Here is a 10,880-nt window from a genome sequence, read left to right on the forward strand (position 1 = left end):
TAGACACTAAAAGAGGTCAAGGGGATACAAATTGGAAAGAAAGACAGTGTCAAAATATGGCTATTGCAGAGGATATGGTAAGTATACATAAATGATGCCAGAAATGCTACTTGGAAACTCCTAAAGGTGACAAATGCCTGAAAAAAGTCATTAGCCCTCCTACATACAAATGATAAAATGGCCAAGAATGAATTTAGAGAGACAACACCCTTTACAACAGCTACAATTAACATAAAATGTCTTGGTGTAACTCTAACCAAGCAAGTGATAGACCTGTAAGACAAGAACTTCAAGTCTTAGAAGAAAGAAATCAAAGAAGATATCAGAAGATAAAAAGAACTCCCATGCTCATGACCTGTAAGATTAACTTAGTGACAATGCTCATCTTATAAAAAGCAATTTAAATATTCAAAGCAATTCCTATCAAAATTTCAATACACTTGTTTACCAGCCTTGAATAAATACATAACTTTTTGTAGTTAAAAAAAAAGCCTGTGTTTTTGTTAAAACCTAGTATAGCTAAACGAAACCTTAACAAAGAACTTCGAGAGGTATACCATCCCTGATTTCAAGCTGTATTAAAGAATAATAATAATAAAATCCTCATGATCTCATGATATTTTCATAAGAACAGAAAGATTGATCAATGAAATCTAATCAAAGACATAAAAGTAAATTCACTCACCTATGGACACTTGATTTTTTTACAAAGATGCCAAAATTACACAATGGAGAAAGAAAATATCTTCAATATACATTGCTGGCCTAATTGGATGATAGCATGGAGAAGATAAATAGATCCAAATCTATTGCCATGGAAAAACTCAAATCCAAGTGGATCAAAGACCTGAACATAAAACCAGATACACTGAACTTGATAAAAGACAACATGGAGAATTGCCTTAATTCCTTGGCACAAGAAACAGTTTCCTATATAGAACATCGACAGTGTGAGCACTAAAATCAACAATTAAGAAATGGGGCCTCATGAAAGTGAAAAACGTCTATCAGGTAAAGGACACAATTAAATGGACAGAATCGCAGCCAACTGTATGACAAAAAATTTACAAACCCTGTATCTGACAGAACGCTCAAATCTAAAATATATTAAAAATCCAAGAAACTATACATCAACAAACCAAATAATCCAATTTAAATACTGGGGTACAGATCTAAACAGAGAATTCTCAATAGAGAATCACCTGTGTTCATAGCAATCGTATTTGTAACAGACTCTGGAAACAACTATTCCTCAAATGAAGGCTGGATAAAGAAAATGTAGTATATTTACACAATGGAATGGAATGGTACTCAAATGTTCAAAACAATGATATCATGAATTTTACCATTGGATGTCTGGGGGTAGAAAAGATCTTCCTAAGTTCAGTAATCCTTACACATATGGAATATACTCATTTATAATTGGATATTAATTGTAAAGTAAATAATAACCATGCCATAATCCAGACACCCATAATCTAGGTCACAAGGAAGCTTCAAGGGGCAGGGGGACGGGTGGTGGCAGAGAGAGCAGAGTGGGATGCATAAATCTCACTATGACAGAAATAGATGGATAGTGAGGGGGGTTGGATGCAGAGATGGGGACAGGAACAGGAGTAATAAGGGGAGGGCACAAACTACAATTGGGAGACATCTCTGAAAATACCTAGAAACCTACAGTAATGGAAACTCCCATTAATCTATGATTGTGAACCTAGGTAAGACTCCAAGAAATGTGGGATACAGATCCTGAACTGCTCATCTCAGACAATCAGGCAAGACTTCCAATGTAGAGTCTAGGACCCCAATCTAGGCTCAAAAACATCTACTAGTACAATTTTTCCTGCTTATAAGTTGTGCTGAGTTAACTGTAGCACAGAAGTTGTGGGACCATCCAACAAAAGACTGATTCAACTTGAGACACATGCCATTAGAGGAAACCTATTCCTGACATTACCTGAAGGTCAAGGAACCAGAGACTGGATAGCCCAGAAACCTAGTATAAACCCCAACTGGAAAAAAATGTCAGTGAAATAATTTCTAATGATATTCCACTATACTCAAAGCCTAGTATTTACCCAATTATAATCAGAGAGACTTCACCAAGCCAAGCACTAGATTGAACTTGGGGAATTCTGCAGTAGAGGGGGCAAAGGATTGTAGGAGCCAGAGGGGTCAAAAACACCACAAGAAAACCAACAGACTCAACTAATTTGGGCCCACAGGAGCTTACAGAGACTGAACTGAATAACCAGTGGGCCTACATGCGTATGACCTAGGCCCTCCACACATATGTTACAGTTGTGTAGCTTGGTCTTCTTGTGTGACCAAGAAGATGTCTATGAGTTTGTTGCCTGCCTTTGGGACCCTTTTCTCTTACTGGGTTCCCTTGTCTAGCCATGATGGTAAAGGAGGTATCTAGTTTTACTGCAACTTGATATGCCAAGGCTGGTTGATATCCATGGGAAGCTTGCCATTTTCTGAAGAGAAAGCACAGAAAATGGATGGGGATATGTAAAGGGGGGGATGGCAGCAGAGGAAGAAGGGGAAACTGTGGTTACGATGCAAAAGTAAAGAAAGAAAAGAAAAAAGAATGGAGAGATGGGGGAGGGAAGAAAGGAAAGAAGGAAGGAAGGAAAGAAGGAAAAAAGAAGGAAGGAAAGAAGGAAGGAAGGTAAAAAGAAGGAAGAAAGAATGGAAAGAAGGAAAAAGAAAAGAAAGAAAGCACATTTAGAGGTTTCTTCTTTGAGAATCTCAAGAAATCATTTTCATTAAACTCTAAAAATTAAACAGTGAATATCATAAAGCCAACTTAATATTATCCTCGTGACAATTCATTATCAGATAGAGAGCACCTCATGATGCAAAGTCACTAGAGAATAGTCCTTATAAAATCTTTGTACATGCTTAGGCAAGACATTGTAAATGATATTCATTAGCTTACTCATGCATAATTTGTTTTGTGTGTGTGTGTGTGTGTGTGTGTGTTTGTGTGACAAGAAGAAAGGATAGTGACAATGTGGACAAAAATAGGGGAATTTGATTTAACTGAAAAGAAAACAAAGTTACAAAACTGGAAGGAAATAGGTTAACTGAAACAAATGTTATATTACTGAGGCAAACTAATATCACATGTCCTCCTTCATATCAAAACCAAACTTTTAGGTTTTTGTACGTTTTCATTTACATATGAATATGGTAGATGCAAGGAAAACAGAAAGTGGCTCATGAGACGGAAAGAAAAGAGTTTACGGAATAGAAAAACGTGGGCTGTAGTAGTGAAAAGATGGACACTGGGGTCAAATGATGTAAGAAGGCATGAAGTTGGAAGGCTGTAAGAAAATCAACCATGCTCTGAGTGTATGAAAATGTAACACTGAGACTTGTTACTTTGTAGTCCAATTACAACCTCTGTGATGAAATTTTCCAATGTTACAAAATAAAGAAGAGTGAGCAGACAAAAGAAAGAGTGTGCACATAGAAAAATAAGCTTTAGAAGATGGCACATGGGGGAAGCTCATCAAGTATTTGCCCCTGGGCTTCCCCATCAAGAGAGGAAACTGGTGTCTGACTCTTTAAGGCAGACTTGTGCAAGTGGACACTCAGTGAGTTCCAAGAGTTTAGTTTGAATGCTGCTCAAAATTCACAAGTTCAGAGCAAAGTAGCACCCTCTTCCCCTGCTATTCACTGTAGTGTGCCCTTGGCAAAATGCTACTTTTTACATTAGGTTAGAGGGAGAAAGATTTTTCAAAGTGTGCCTAAAAATGCCCAAGAGTTCTTGAATATCAAATAGTTCCATTGAACAACATGGCTGATTGAAGTGTAAATGACTAAAAACATGTTATTTTCATTTTTTTACATTAAACTTCATTTAAATAAAAGCTAAGAGCATCTTATATTTCTAAACAAATATTCTGAAATATTTGATGAACTAAGCCAAAATATGCTTACCAATGCACAAAAATGTGTATGTGCTTACATCAAAGCACACAGGCACATGCATAAAGACAGAACTGGGTTGTGTCTGTTTTATAGCCTGAGAGGGGTTTGTTTTGCTGTCCTGAATAAGCTGTAACAACACACAATTTTCATATCTGCTGTTGTAAATAGTGTCAGCTATTCTAACAGATATAGGTATCCTCGACATTATCAATATGATCCTCCACCTCTATTCAACATATATATCTTGCTAATTACCTGAGTGGGTCCAGTACAAATAGTGGGTTTAGGATTTTGTCTCACAGACTTACAGCTTTCTCTGTTTGTAAGGTAAATGGTATAGTATGTAAATGTGCATAATTTCACATCTCCACCCATATTAATATAAGGTACAGAAGCATAGTATTTAGATCGTTAATCCAGTGTCCTCCTGTCATACAGAGTTCTCCAAAGATTTTCTAAAATTTTAACATCTCATAGACTAGCAACAAGCAATTCTTTTTCCTTTCTGAGCATTTTTGGGTTATCATTTTCTTTAATCTGATACTTCCTTACAATTACATCATTTACATATGGTAGAGGATACAAAATTATGAATAGTCAAGCTTCTGGATTTTAAAATTTAGTTATAACTTAGCAGTTTTGAATACTTTCTTGATAACAGCCTCAAAGATTGACAAGTACTTCAGTCCTTGACCTCTTCCTTTCCTGTAAGTACTAAAGTAAAATTTAATATACTCATTTCCATCGGGGCCAGCACAGACAAGTTTCAACAGGATGTATTAAACTGGTCCTCACAATAATTGGAATGGGATGGTACTTGCATTCAGGGCCAGGTACATTGCCTGAAAGGAGAGATTTGGCTCCTAAAAAGAATGAATTTTGTTTGCATTTCATGTTATTTTCAAAAGTCTTAGTGGATACTTATGTCAAATTTTTAAAACATTTGCTTATACCTGAAGCAAGAAAACAACACTTTCACAATTAAATCTAATGTGAAATCCTGATCAGAGAAGGCAGTTAAGTGGGTAAAACACTGAGCATGAAATCATGATTGTCATGAGGATGTGAATTTGCATCCCTATCAATGGTAGACAGATTGCTTTCTATCCCTGAGTCTCCACACAGCTTGTTCTGTAGTGTTTGGTTGATGTCTATAGGAGGCCTGCTCTTTTCTGGATGTATCACTGAGTTTCAGGTTTTAGTGAGAGACATAGACTCAAAGAACCTAGAAAGCAGTTAAGGAATATATATGATGTAGGCCTCAGGTGTCCACACGAGATCACATGCAAGTTACCTACACACATGTTCATACACATATACAATACATAGGATAATGATAAAGTAAAATGTAATAGAAAATGCACCATGATGATATGAATAAAAATATTCCAGAAAGGAACTTTTTATTATTTTTTTTAATTTATGAGAGATATTGAAACTGACCTGGACATCTTCTCTAACCAGGCAAGGCCGCAAGTAGAGAAATTGGAACATTAACCCAGCCACACAAACCTTCAATCTACAGTTTGTCCTGCCTGCAGAGTGTTTTGGGACTGGACCCTGGCAGAGCTGTCTTCAAAGAGATCCAAGAGACTTTATCCAGCAACTGATGGGAGCAGATGCAGAGTCCCACTGCCAAATATTAAGCAGAGTGTGGAGGGAGTCCTGCCAATGGGGAGAAAAGATCAATGAAAGGGACAAGTGGAGTGAGGGACACCGTGAGAAGGACAAGACCCATAGAATCAACTGACTAGGACTCCTGGGGGATCACAGAGATTAGGGAGCCTGTAAGAGTCTGACCTAAGTTCTTTGCATGTATGTTATGACAGAGTAGCTTAGTGTTCTTGGAGGAATCATGAGAGTAGAGACTATCCCTGACTCTTTTGCCTACTTGTGGGACCCCTTTCTTCCTTCTGGGTTGAGTCCTTGATGTGGTGGTATGTGCTTGGTCTTACTGTAGTTTGTTCTGTGGTGATTGGTTGCGGTCTATGGGAGGCCTGCTCTTTTCTGAGCAGAGAAAGAGAGAGGAATGGATCTGAAGGAGATTGGAGGTAGGGATGGAGAAACAAGGGGAGAAAGAATGGGAGGCTGTGGTAATAATAATATAATAATATAATAATAATAATAATAATATATCAGAAGAATAAAATAATAACAAAAAGAAAAACTAAATTTAGTACAATACATGACTTAATTCTGTTAAGGATCCTAACAAAATGGTCATTATCTTGCAGACGAATTCGTTCTAGCTCTGTGGAGAGGAACTGCTTGAACTTGACTAAAAATTTAAGCTCCTCTCCAGTCACCTGAAGGTGCAGCCCGAATCACATGCTCTCCTTGTCAATTTTGAAATTACTATGTGTGAACATTCATATATGAAAATAATAAGATATTTAAATATTATTTTAAAGATTGTTTTTATTGCATATATTTATATATGAATATGCATGCTTTCATTGCCCACACATGCATGTACACACACATTACTTTTAATATTTTAGTCATTACAGGCTAACTTGCCATGGATTTTGTTAAGGTTTCAAATGTGAGTTATAAAAACAGGTCATTGAGTCTGATTAGAGATTGTCTTACCATTTCAAACAAGCACAGCTTTCCTCCAGAATGAGATTTTTCCAATCTTTCTATGTCATTCCTGGATTCTCTCTAACCCTCTTGTCTCTAGGCTTCATGGCCAAGACAAGTCCCTTCTTTTCTGTCTAATTTTTTATCCATTCCCTTCAGGCTCATGTTGTTGAATTAAATTGCTTTGTCTCTCATCAAATTTTTACAATTGACAAACCCATGGATCTTCTCTGGTACTTTCCTTGAATACATTGGATCCTGCTTCACTGAGGTTCTCTTTGATTCATTTGTTTCATTGTTATACTGATGGTGAGTGTTCACCCCTGACATCCTGTCAGCTAGATTTTGCAGTTCTTGTTATTTCATAGTCTTGCACCTCATTTAGTTTGAGTAAGATTGGCCACAGTTACACAACCATCCTCTCACCAGAATTTATCTAGCTGACCACCACTTGCATGGCCTCGCTTCTAGATACTTCTTCTGTTATTCCGTTATATATAGCTTTCTTTATTATAGATTCTGTGTTCTTTCAATTTGCTTAATTATATTTATATTTCCTTAGATGAAGTTTAAAGATCCTTTATGTGCAAATGTATGCCCACAAAAGCTAAAAGAGGATATTAAGATCCCCTGGAGCTGGTGTTTGGGGCAGATGGGATCAATCCAAGATAAATGTGGTCTGAGACAGCAGAAAGTCCTGTTAATAACTAAACTTTCTTTCCAGATATATCTTCTCATTGGACTCATTTGGTCTTAGTCTTCAAAGTAAATTAAATCATAGGTATGTGCATTATCCTTTATTTAACAGGCATGTTTATCTACCTTTGTTTTAATTTACTTGTAATGTTATTTACATCTGACATATCATCATATATTAGCCTTATTCTTGTATAGTAAGAAAAACTAACCAACCCTTGAAATAAATTTAAGGAGGGCAAATAACAGACATGATTCAATAAAAGAAAAACCACAACCAATCAAAATGAAGATTTGTGGGTTCCATTCCCAGTGTATATAACCATAAAACGTACTCAAGACTCAGAGAACATTGTGGAAAAGAGGACAGAAGGATCATAATAGCCAGATCATTTGGGAAACCCATAAAGTCTCACCAAAATATCTGCCCAAAAATTACCTGAAAATAGATGATACCAATAGGCATGCCAAACTGGATCAGGAAGAAGTCCTGGGGTCTCTATCCTACAGAAAGAACTGTACACTTCTAAGGAAACCTGGGAGCAGGAAAGGTAGTCTTTCCTAAGGAAGAACATATTAGTTGTCCAGTACCAAACAGTAAGCCCTGAAAACATATATACAAATAACTTTATATGGACTCAACAGAGTTTATGTGTGTGTGTGTGTGTGTGTGTGTGTGTGTGTGTGTGTGAGAGAGAGAGAGAGAGAGAGAGAGAGAGAGACAGCGACAGAGACAGAGAGACAGAGAGAGACAGAGAGACAGACACAGACACAGAGAGACACAGAGAGAAAGGAAACTTAACCAAACAGTTTCATTGACAAAATTAAAGGCTCCTTTCAATCCTTCCTGCCCTGCTTCAGCAGGATTCTCCAAACAAATACCACCTAATGTTTGGATGTGGGTCTCTGCATCTGTTTCAATCAGTTGCTGGACAAAGTCTCTCTGATAACAACTGGGTTAGGTGCCAATCTATGGGTATAACAGAATATCATGAGGCATAATTTCTTTGCTCACAGTTTTGGCCAGTCGTGTTTGGTTCTTTTCTGTCTCTGGCCCATATGGCCTCTGATTTCTGCTTCCCCAGGCAGTGTCAGGGGTAGGCTTCCTCTCATCACATGGGTCTGAAGTTGAACCAGTGTTGAACCACAATTTCTGTTCTGCCTTTATTCCAATATACCTTGTAGGCAGGACAAATTGTAGGTCAAAGGTTTTGTGGCTGTGTTGATATCCCAGTATCTATCTTGGAAGTCTTATCTGGGCATAGGGGATGGCCAGTTTAGGCTCTGCGTCCTCCATTACAGGGAGTTTTAGCTAGGGTCTCCCTAATAGAGTCCTAGGAGTTTCCATGACATTAGATTTCTACCTTGCCCCTGAATTCCAATTGTCTCTCCTAGTACTCTCATCTTCCATCCTCTACCCACCTGATCCCTCCTGTTCCTGTCCTTAGTCCACTACAAATCTATTTCATTTCCCTTTTACAGGGAGATCCATGCGTTTCACCCCTGAGCCCTCCTTATTATATAGCTTCTCTGGGTCTGTCAGCATGATTATCCTTTGGTTCGTAATTTATATTTACTTATGAGTACATAGCAGATTTGTCTTTATGGTTCTGGGTTACCTAACTCAGGGTGAATTTTTTTTTTTTTAGTTCCCTCCATTTGCCTACAAACTTCATTATGTCATTATTGTTTAAACAGCAGCTGAGTAATACTTCATTGTGTAAATGCACTGCGTTTTCTTTGTTCTTTCTTTGGTTGAAGGAGATCTACTTTTTGTTTGTTTGATTTGTTTTGTTTTCCCTTTTTGGTTATTACAAATAAAGCTGTTGTGAACATATTTGAGCAAGTCTCTTTGTGGTAGAATAGAACATCATTTGGGTATATGCCCAGGAGTGATATAGCTGGATTTTTAAATAGAAGTATCCCCAATTTTCTTAGAAAACTTCATACTGCTTTCCAAAGTGAGTATACAAGTTTTCACTTCCACCAACAATGGAGGAATGTTTCCCTTGTTCCACATCCTTGCCACCATGTCCTGTGTCTTGCATGTTGATCATAGGCTTCTGACAGGTATAAGATGGAATTTCAGAATTATTTTGATTTGTATTTTCCTGGTGGCTAAAATCTGAGAGTTTTGAGCAATTTGAGATTCCTCTGTTGAGAAACTCCTCAAAAAAAAGAATGAATGAATGAATGAATGAACTCCACAGAATCAATAAACTTCAACTCATTGTCTCAAAGGGGTTCACTGAAACTGAACTAACAATCAGGGAGTCTGTGCATGACTAATCTAGGACATCTCCATATATGTTAGAGTTGTATAGCTTGGTCTCTTTGTGAGACTCCTAAGAGGAGTAGCAGGGTCTGTTTCTGAAACTTTTGTCTGCTTTGGGTACCCTTGTCCTTCTACTGGCTTGTCCAGTCTTAATATGAGAGGCAGTGACAAATCTTATTGAAACTTGATATACTGGATTTAACTTGATTTTCCTGTGAAATCTGTCTTTTTCTTATGGTAAATGAAGAAGGAGTGGATATGGAGGATGGGGCTGGAGGAGGTTAGGGGCACAGGGAGGGAGGAAAATTTATATTCAGGATATAATATGTGAGAGAATAAATTAATAAAAATTTAAAATTAAAATCAAATTATTCCTGAAAATATTAAAAATCTACATGCCAAATTTTAATGCAATCTCCCCCAAGCCTATTCACTCCTTTATCTACGATAATCCTTAACCAAGAGCACACAACCAGACCCTTAGCAAAGAGGAAATGAAAGGTGAAGTGCTTTCTTCTTTTTTTTTTTACAAAGTCTGGTCTATGATCTATAATATAAAAAAATTAAATTTGTAAATCCCTTCTATTTCTATCTCTCAAAGCATTACTTTCTATTGCTGTATGGCACAATTTTGGATATAAAGTATTAAATCACTTAATCCTTTACCTACAACATAGTATATATACTTATATAACATAATCATAATTATATTGCTACATAGAAAAAAAATGAAGTATCTGTCTGCAAAGGCACATTGGAATGAATAGAAGTAATGGTTTGATTCAAACCAAAGGAGAAACACTTTTAGACGGAACCTATAAGAAGAAGACTCCAAGAAGACAGTGAGATCTGACCAAGCTATAGGGCAGGAAGCTCATACATTACCATAAATCAAGCCTGAAACATGTGCCTCAACAGAGGTGTTTTTCTTCAAGATTCAAATATCTGAAGACAATAAGCTTGGTCAGAAAGGGAAGGCATAATAAGCTGAGAGTCGAATGTTGCATAGAATTTCATTTAAGTTAAACTTTAGACTTTGGACATTAAAAGGTCTACACAGAGAAATTAAAACAGTATCTAGCTTTATGGGTTAGGAAGCCAGGAACACCAGGAATGGATTTGAACTATTAGTAGAAACATGGTCAACCTACATGAATGTTCCTTCCATGTTTTTTAAGAGAGAAAATACACTTCCCAATGGAATTCATCAATATTTCTGGTGATGATAATGCTGAGCTTCTAAGATTCCAATTTTCAAGTACAAAGAGATGACCAGGGCTAGTAATAACTAGAGACCAGGGAAATAATACAGACTTTGAAAGGAAATCTTGGATGGAAATAGAGAAGGTGCATCTTCTGAGGAAAAGAAGGTCCCGTGACAAGC

The sequence above is a fragment of the Rattus rattus genome, chromosome 15 (assembly GCF_011064425.1).
Source record: "Rattus rattus isolate New Zealand chromosome 15, Rrattus_CSIRO_v1, whole genome shotgun sequence".
Classification (NCBI taxonomy): Eukaryota; Metazoa; Chordata; class Mammalia; order Rodentia; family Muridae; genus Rattus; species Rattus rattus.